Source organism: Salvelinus sp. IW2-2015, unplaced genomic scaffold, assembly GCF_002910315.2.
Source record: "Salvelinus sp. IW2-2015 unplaced genomic scaffold, ASM291031v2 Un_scaffold4118, whole genome shotgun sequence".
NCBI lineage: Eukaryota > Metazoa > Chordata > Actinopteri > Salmoniformes > Salmonidae > Salvelinus > Salvelinus sp. IW2-2015.
Genome location: NW_019945390.1, coordinates 127,720 through 137,640, shown reverse-complemented (window position 1 = coordinate 137,640; position 9,921 = coordinate 127,720). Strand labels below are relative to the sequence as shown.

General features: G+C 42.7%; 1 pseudogene; it reads left to right on the top strand.

Moving 5' to 3' along the window:
- The window catches only part of LOC112076902 (endophilin-A1-like), a 22,915-nt pseudogene extending 16,361 nt beyond the window's left edge, over positions 1–6,554 (top strand).
- Positions 6,555–9,921: the final 3,367 nt, after the last annotated feature.

The window sequence follows — 9,921 nt, the reverse complement described above, 5'->3', positions numbered from 1 at the left end:
AGGAATATGTTTCTTACCGTTACTCCTACTTCCCACACAGGGGTGTGGTGCGTGTGTGATGACCCACCATTGACACATGAGCACCATGTTTTCCTCCGGTACTGTAGGTTCAGTGTGAAGTGGTGAACTAGTTAGTAAAATGCAAGTATACTGTTTACCTGTGGGTCTAAGCACTAAATATCTATATTCCTAGTAGTAGTAAGCAGAAGTAGTAGTAGTAAGTAGCAAGTACTAAGTAGTAGTAAGTAAGCAGTAGTAAGTAGTATTAGGCAGTAGTAGTAGTTAAGCAGCAGGTAGTAGTAGTAGGCAGGAGTAGTAAGCGGTAATAGTAGCAGGAAGTGTAGTAGCAGCAGTGGTAGTAGCAGCGTGTAGTAGAGTCGTCATGTCTTTACACTGCGTTTCTGTCCATCACTGAGCACATGTAACACGTTTGATGTTCAATAGTTGTTATTTTTTTCTCAGCAACTGTGTCTGTCTATTCTCCTGTCCTCTTCTCTCCTCCCTGTCTCTAGTCCAAGTCACTTCCCCCTCTGGCCAGCTGCAACCACGGCAACGGAGGGGGTCATGATTCAAAGCTCTTGTTCATCTTCTGTCAGTGGAAGAGCATCACAGGCTGACTTTGACTCCCTGTGTATTGTCTGCATGTAACGTTGTGTTGTGTGGACTGGAGGTTCTCATCAAGGCAGTATCAGGAACCTAGAGCCTCAGATTATCAGATGAACAGGACTTCTATAGAGATGATAATAATTAACAGTTGAAGCTCGACGGTTCTATAATGGCTCCTCCACCCATCTAATCCATCCATCCAGTCTTTCTTGACCTTTTGTGTTGTCATATCAACAGTTTCTGTACGTTACGCCAGTTGTCACGAACGCGGCTCGTAGCCCGTAACAAAAAGGGAGACAACATGGAGCTCAAGGAATAGCAGAAATATGTTGATTAACTAAAGTAAACTAAACAAGTAACAATGTGGTGTGTAGTCAGTAGTGTAGTGAGTGGTTGCGTGTGCATAAATTGTTGATAATGAGGGTTGCTTGAAAGGTTCAAAGCAAAAAACAAGCACCGCCACAAATGCCGCAACCAACAGTGTGTCGCATGGAGAGAGTCTCCCAATGGAATGGGGAAAGGTGTATTTATCCCAGGACACACAGGACACAACCGACATCCTAATAAGGACACAGAGCAAAGAGAAAAGAATTCGTCAGACCGAGTGGGAGGGTCGTCACAACAGTAAGGTCGGATGTGTTTCTGTGTTGACCTTGCAGTACCATACTGTAGTTTCTGTATGTTAGCCAGACCAGTGAGTCCGGAGTATACTGTAGACTTGGGCCACGCCGCCCTATGTAACAGTCGTCCCGTTGGGCCTTTTGTGTTTTACGTCAGCAGATGAAGCAGGTGAGCAGCTAGCCGCACTGGTCCACCGGCCCAGGTGGAGGTATCCATCGTCAGTGTTGCTGAGATGCCTCACCAGCTGCAGTCCAAAGATTGGAGGACGGTCAGTATTTATAAATAATATATATTCAATTTATAATCATCATTATAATCTGTGTGTCTGTCTCCATGACCGGTCAGTAACCGGCTGAGGTAACGGAGGATTTTTGCGAACTTACTGAAATTTTACCCAAAGCTTTCACAGGTTTTTTATTTTGAAACCTGGTTGGAGAAAAACCTGGCGAATGTTTGGGTCTCTGTCCTCTTCTCTCCCTCCCTGTCTCTAGTCCAAGTCACTTCCCCCTCTGGCCAGCTGCAACCACGGCAACGGAGGGGGTCATGATTCAAAGCTCTTGTTCTACTTCTGTCAGTGGAAGAGCAGTCAATGAGACTTCATTCATCTGTCCTCTTCTCTCCCTCCCTGTCTCTAGTCCAAGTCACTTCCCCCTCTGGCCAGCTGCAACCACGGCAACGGAGGGGGTCATGATTCAAAGCTCTTGTTCTACTTCTGTCAGTGGAAGAGCATCACAGGCTGACTTTGACTCMCTGTGTATTGTCTGCATGTAACGTTGTGTTGTGTGGACTGGAGGTTCTCATCAAGGCAGTATCAGGGAACCTAGAGCCTCAGATATCAGATGAACAGGACTTCTATAGAGATGATAATAATTACAGTTGAGCTCGACGTTCTATAATGGCTCCTCCACCCATCTATCCATCCATCCAGTCTTTCTTGACCTTGTGTTGTCATATCAAAGTATCTGTACGTTAGCCAGTTGTCACGAACCGGCTCGTAGCCCATAACAAAAAGGGAGACAACATGGAGCTCAAGGAATAGCAAAAATATGTTGATTAACTAATATAATCTAAACAAGTAACAATGGTGTGTGTAGTCAGTAGTGTAAGTGAGTGGTTGCGTGCATAAATGTGATAATGAGGGTTGTTGAAAGGTGCCAAAGCAAACAAACAAGACAGCCACAAAAATGCCGCAACCAACAGTGTGTCTGCATGGAGAGAGTCTCCCCAATGAATGGGGGAAAGGTGTATTTATCCCCAGGACACACCGGAGCACACCGACATCCTAATAAGGAAAACAAGAGCAAAGAGAAAGAATTCGGCAGACCGAGTGGGAGGGTCGTCACACAGTAAGGCGGATGTGTTCTGTGTTGACCTTGCAGTACCATACTGTAGTTTCTGTATGTTAGCCAGACCAGTGAGTCCGGATGTAYACTGTAGGACTTGGGCCACGCCGCCCATATGTAACAGTCGTCCCGTTGGGCCTTTTGTGTTTWCGTCAGCAGATTGAACAGGTGAGCCAGCTAGCCGCACTGGTCCAAGCCCAGGTGGAGTACCATCGTCAGTGTGCTGAGATCCTCACCCAGCTGCAGTCCAAGATGGAGGACCGGTCAGTATTTATAATAATATATATATCATTATATATCATTATAATCTGTGTGTCTGTCTCCATGAACCGGTCAGTACCGGCTGGAGGTACGGAGGATTTTTGCGAAATTACTGAAATTTACCCAAAGTTCACAGGTTTTTTTATTTGAAAACCTGGTTGGAGAAAAACCTGGGAATGTTGGGAAAGTTTCCGGAATTCTCGCAACCCTAGCAGAGAGTACGGGGGCCATACCAAACCAATCGTCTTCGGATCAAGAATTGAAACCGCCTGATTTATTCCTTTCCTGAATTCTCTGAGTTCGCCAGAAGTGAGATGGAATTGATCCCAATAACCCTTGACCCCAACCCTTAAGTATGCCGCAGAAATAGAATGAATAGATTCTATTAATTCTTTCAACGAGCGATGCGGCAGGGGGTGGGGGGTGGGGATTGGGATCAACACCCTCTTCACTTATTGGGCTTGTTTCTGAATGTATTATCCATAGGATAAGGGATTCCTCCAACAAGCCCAAGAAAGAGTTCATACCTAAGCCGCGTCAGTCCTTGGACCTCTCTAGTGAAAACCAATGGAGCCATCCAAGGATCCAGGTCCCCAGGTGAGACTCTCCCCTCCTACCATGAGCCAGACATCTCTCTCTCTCTCTCTACATCACTAGGTGTTATGAATGTAATGTTATGTAGTATTTTAAACTGTATGTAACTGTCTTATGTTGCTGGACCCAGGAAGAGTAGCTGCTGCCTTGGCAGGAACTAATGGGGATCCATAATAAATACAATCCATCCCTCTCTCTCTTCATCACTATCAATGTCTCTCTCTTCTCTCTCTTTTCCTTATGTTATTTCTGTCTCTCTGTCTGTGTCTTCCCATCGTCTATCTATCTCCCCATCTCTACATTCATCCACTTATCAGGCAAATGAAAATATATACCTGTCTACTCTTTCTTCTCTTTTCCTTTCTGTTATTCCATCCAGCAACAAGGTCTCCAGGTGAGATAAGTCATCTGTCTGTTTGTCTATCTGGCTGGCTGGCTGGCTCTCTTCATTTCTCAATCTCGTCATCTCTCCATAGTTTCATTTCTCCAACACCTCCATCTCTCCATCCATCCACTTCCCAAATGCTATAAATCACAAATGTATTTCTTCTACCTGTGTGGCTTGCTTTTTCCTCCTTTGCGTTTGAATTTCTCTCCTTTTTGCAGCAAGGTCTCCAGGTAAACCAAGAGTGAACCCTGGAGAGATACCATAATATCACTCTGTCTATTTCTATCACTGTCTGTCTTTCTGTCTGTCCGTCTCCGTCCATCTGTTTGGTGATTGTCCAAGCCATCTTTCATTGCCATAATGCACCCATCCATCCATTTATCCAACTATGTCAATTGCAGTTAAACATAAATACCTCTTCTCTTTCTCCCACTTTGCTCTCTCTCTCTTTCTTCCTCTTTGCAGCAAGGTCTCCAGGTGAGCCTAGAGTGAATTCTGGAGAGATACGACAGAATATCTCTACTTTATCACTCTGTCTGTGTTGTCCATATGAACGGTCTGTCTCTCGCTCTTTCCTGGACTGTCTTTCTGGCTCCAGTCTGTTTCCTGATTTCTCTCCGTCTCTCTCTCTGTTTGTATTCCAAGTTTTTGTTGTCAGTATTCCGCTCTTTGTTTCTCTCGTTCTGCCTTTTTGTCTGCGCGTTTGTCTTTTCGATATGTTTATCAATCAATCGGCAAGACAAACCAACTTTTTACGTCTTTCTCTTCTCTGACTGGCCTTGTCTCCCTTTGTCTCTGTCTTTTTGTCTGTTATGTTGCACGATATACCGAAACTTCAATACTTTATCCATACTAGAACATGAAAAACGGTTCGATACAAGCATTTCTGTTACTTTCGGTACTTTTGTCAAATGTCTCTCAAGGATCAAGCACGTCTATCAGCGCCGCCGACCCCTTATTCTAGCGCGCACCGTGCCTTCTCCACCTACTCACTGCTAGCCTGCACTGGGAGTTTTCAGTTCATTGTTCGCCGGTAGGGCGTCCTGCCTGCTCCCTATGGTGAATGAGAATGTTGAATGAGAGGCTTGTAGAATCATGACTCTTACGAGTTTTCAGTTCATTGTTCGCCAGTAGGGGGTCTTGCGTGCTCAAATGAACTAAATGAGTCGAAAGATTCAACATTTTTGACTGAACGAGTCAAATCTGTTCCCCTTCCATCTGGGACTTGTTTTATTGTACTGATCAACAACATTTGCATAGAAGTGGCTTCTTTAATAAAATGTGCTCTCTCTTTAACCAGTAATGATGTCATTCACGAGGCAAAAAAAAAACGAAGTCAAATTGATTGTATAATTGATTCATTAATGGATACATGGCTGTCTCTGAAAAATGTTGACTTAAAAAAGTTAGAATGTAATGATATTGAACTCAAAAGATGCCCAACGATTGAACAGAGCAGTAGCTAAGTTTATCTGTCTGGATCAAGTGCCATTCTGTGGCTTTGGCTAATATGCCGTCTTTTTTTGCCATGGTATCATTTTGATATCGAGTATTGTGATGGTATTGAGTTTTCGTGATACAGTACTAAACCTGGTATCGATGTCAAAATTCTGGTATCGTGACAACACTACTGTCTGTTCAATATGTCTATCAATCGATCACCTAAATACACATTCATTTTTATGCATTTCTCTCTTTGCCTTGTCTCCCTCTTTCTTCCTCCTCCGTCTGCCCTCCATCCCCCTTTCAGCAAGGTCTCCAGGTAAGAGCTTTACTCCAGAGATAATCTTATCTTTCTTTTACTATAGGAATAACCCTAACTTCTATTTAAGTCAAATTTTCACTTAGTTGAATTAACTTCATTTTCGCTCATCCATTGATGTCAATTGGAGTCGAAGTGAAGATTTGACCTTGTGGAAGTTAGGATTCACCCCCATCTTTCTGTCTATACCATAGACCTCTCCAGTCATACACTATAACTCTGCTTTCTCTTCTCTCCTTCTATCCCTTTCCATCGGTCCACCGCTCAATCTCTCTCTCTTTCTTTCTTTCACACTCCCCATCCCTCCCTCTTTCTCTCTCTCTCTTTCTTTCACACTCCCCATCCCTCCCTCTTTCTCTCTCTCTTTCTTTCACTCTCCCCATCCCTCCCTCTTTCTTTCTCTCTCTCTCACCATCTCTCCATCCATCTCGCTCTCTCTCTCTCTCTCACTCTCTCTCTCTCTCATTCCAGCTCCCCTAGACCAGCCATCCTGCAGGGCGCTGTATGACTTCGACCCCGAGAACGAGGGCGAGCTGGGCTTCAAGGAGGGGGACATCATCACTCTCACCAACAAGATCGACGACAACTGGTACGAGGGTATGATCCACGGCAGCTCTGGATTTTTCCCCGTCAACTACGTGGATATCCTGGTGCCCCTGCCCTAAAGTCGTTGCCACGGCAACGGCGCATCAGCAACAGCAGTTTTCCCAGGCGACAAATCCTAATCCCTGCATCCCCAGCWCCCGCCACCCCCAAACATTCCCGGAAACCCACCCTTTCACTCCGCTAAAAATGGAGATCTAACTACAATGAAGATATGACGACGAAATCGGCTGTGGCGAGATCAACAACAGCATGGTGTCACACCAACGAGTGCTAACGAAACAGACTTKWAAAAAATATATGGAAAAATAAGCAATGATGCCGTTTTGAATGCCATCGTGGACATTTACCAATAAAATGCTGTGGTTGTTTTTTCTTTCGTTTCCAAAAAGAGTGTTTCTCGGTTTTGTCCTCAGAAGATTTTTTTCCTTCAGGAGCTTCTACAGTTCCTCAATCCTTGTCTTTCCTGGCTTCATCTAGGTTTACATTGGCTGTGTGTCTTTCAAAATGGCCGTTACTATCCTTCTCTGTACTTTGTGGAAACTTCTAGACTAGCATAATTTCCTCATCGTCACATATTGTAGGCTACTATTTCTGGCGGTTATCTGGTCCGTTAGATCACGTTTAGGTCATGTTTCACACTTTGTTAGACAATGTAGGTCAGGCATGTTTTAGTGTTTATCTTATCAGATTTACTTCTTCTGAGTACGTTCAAGCTAAATATATGTATTCCCGTTTGAAAGGGTAGCCTTCTGTTTGCATGCATGGATTGTTTCCTAGAGAGACCGTGTCCATTTCATGCTAAACAACAGATTTATGTTTATGAGGATCCCTTCACGTTTGTCTCGTAATGGTTGCGGGCTTGGTCAAAGAGGTGGTTGGTAAAGAACTTGAAACCTCTCAATCCCTGCGCTAAGGAGGGGATATCTTTTGATGTGTCTTTTCATACAGACCTAAACTGAGAGTGAGGTATGTAAGGATTCAGTGTGATTTATCAAGGCACCATAGTTAGACCAAACTGGCCACCTATGCAGGAGGGTAGGACTACAGCAGGGCTGAGTGGTGTCAATGGCAGGTCTACTCGCTTTTCTATCCGAGTGTAGTTCGTTTGCGATCTACATGGTTTTGTTGGCATTCATATCACACAAGTCCTCTGTGTGATTTAGTATGTCTCATGATTACATCTAGTGTATTTGAGCCAATGGTTATAAATTGGTGATGAATATTTACGGAAACAAAAGACTAAATTGTGTAGTTAAATTGTTTCTAAGTGGCGTATAAGCAAAAACTGGAACCGTTTCATAATATGAAATAATGTTAAAAAATCTTCTCAATGTGTATTTTACCAATGACGTGGAAATATTTGTGAAAATGGTTGCTGTATTGTGCTATTTCATATAGGAGTTTACCGCTTATCGGACTTAGCCTTATTTTCTTCAACCGTTGGTGAAGTTGTTTTCACTGTATCAGAATGTCCTTTAAGTCAGATAGACAAATAACACTATATTGAAGACTATAAGTCATGGAATCTGATAGGACTAGCTTTAGCTGACAATCTCACAGACAAATACTGTATTACGAGGCCAATGGAATACACAAGCAATGCTGTCTCAATCAGAAAAGGGAATCATTTATAAAAAGTGAAAACGGTGGCATATTTAATTCAAGGATACTAACATCAATAACCAGATGCAAATTCCCCTACCCCTTTGTATCTTACACTTTGTCTAAATGTTGTCAGGCAATCTAGGCAACTTCTCTCTGTCAGGAGTCTAGGTCTGAAATAACCCATTCATACTGTATTCTTACTGGTCCATACTGTGTGTCTGTTTACTGAAGGGTCATGGGATCCTTAGTCCCTGTCCCTGGTTGATTGTCCTTCCCTTGTCATATCCCAGGAATGAATGGCCGCACATTAACAATACACAATATAAGGTACCAAAGCAACAGACTGTTGCATATAATCATCATCATTTGGTGGGAACAAGTGTGTATTAATATGCATGTGTGAGTTGGAAATGTGTTTTTTGCATATCCCACTCCCCCTGAAACACCTGGGAGAGTGGGGTCACGGCCAGAGTCTACTAAAGCAATTGGATACTACTGTACACTCAACTCTGGCCTCTGGATCTGTCTAGGTTTTCTCCAGCATTTTGAGGACTTCATTCACAGTGGTTTTCCCTTCTGCAAATCCAATGTAAACTGTATGTGTGTAACAGACAGGGCAATAAGTGTTTCACCTATTTATCATTGTTGTGTGACTGGGTGATGTGTTTGGTTGGGCGAGGTTGGTATGTGTTTTGTGAAGGGAGAAGGGGTTGTATGGCGCATCAGGTGGTTTTGCTACTGTGGTTTGTATTTATGAAGTGTACATTTCAATTTTTTCTGTCAGTATTATTTTTCCTTCATTGAAATCCTCCTGGGTGTATATTTGATAAAAAGCCGATACAGTATAGCGCAACGATACTATTGTTGAAGCTGAACCAACCGAAAACCCATCTATAGCGTATATTCTTTTTTAAAGGGAAGCACAACTTGAAACGGTCTCGTTTGTTGGCAGAATAAGCAGATTCAGCTTGGAACTGGCTGTGCGTTCAAGTTTTTTTTAAAGGCTATATATTTCCTTCATTTCTTTTCTCTATCTTTTTTTAAACAATTATCGTGTGTATCTTCCCTCAATGAGGACTGTACAGCTTTTCAGTGATTTTGTTTTCACCGTGTGTGTGTGTGTGTAGTAGCGCATCTACGGTATCGTATTTTATTTTGTAACTGTGATAAAGTACATGCATATATATACAGGAATATATATAGAACTATTGTGATGGGAGGGATTATTTGTGCTGCAGACAATTGTCGTTTGGATTCTTTGTTTGTTTTGGTTTCATCCCTTGCACCGGATTACAAGACAATATGCTTGATGTTAAAAATGACAAAAATATCTCAATGTAATTTATTCAAATAAACAACAAGGTTAGAATTGTTTGTTGTTGTTGTCTCTCTGTTGAGAAGGAGAAGTTGGTCTGGAAGGAACGTCTCTTTCTTAGAAGATCTGAAGGATATTCTCCTCCATGCGTTTTGAGAAGGCGGCAAGGAGAGAGGATCAATGTAAGAAAGACCTTGAGAAAGATCAATAACAATGCAACCTCCACTAGTGCCGCCAGGTGGTGCGGTGATGGTCCAGTTCTGGGGAAAGCGTCATGAAGAGGATATAGCTGTGGCCAAGGCCTCACACGTAACTTTAACAGCTGATTACCACTAGATGGTGCAGACAACCATCAAAATGATGCACAGATTTGACTTATGGTGTTATTGTGCGTGTGTGTGCGTAAAAAGTGGGTGGCGACTTGGGGGAGTAAAGCTGTTACAGAATAGGCAGGGATGGGCAAAAAAATACAATTACAAAATACCATAAGATCAATGTATCAACATAAACTACAAAATACTTGTATTTTGAAATCAAATACATTTGCAAGTAGCTGGCCCGAACAGCATCAACATTCTCAGTAACGGTTACAGGAACGTTTTACTATGACTGTGATGTTGTTGATCTACCTTAATGCACTGATTGTAAGTCACTCTGGATAAGAGTGTATGCTAAATGACAAATGATATATGAAAATGAACAACAAAGCACACTGGGTATTATTATTGGCCTTGTTCAGGTCATGTCTAGAAGGGATACAGTTTAACCTAATCTCCCCAACCTGCTAGATTAATATCCTAACCTGTTGCATAAAGTTTCC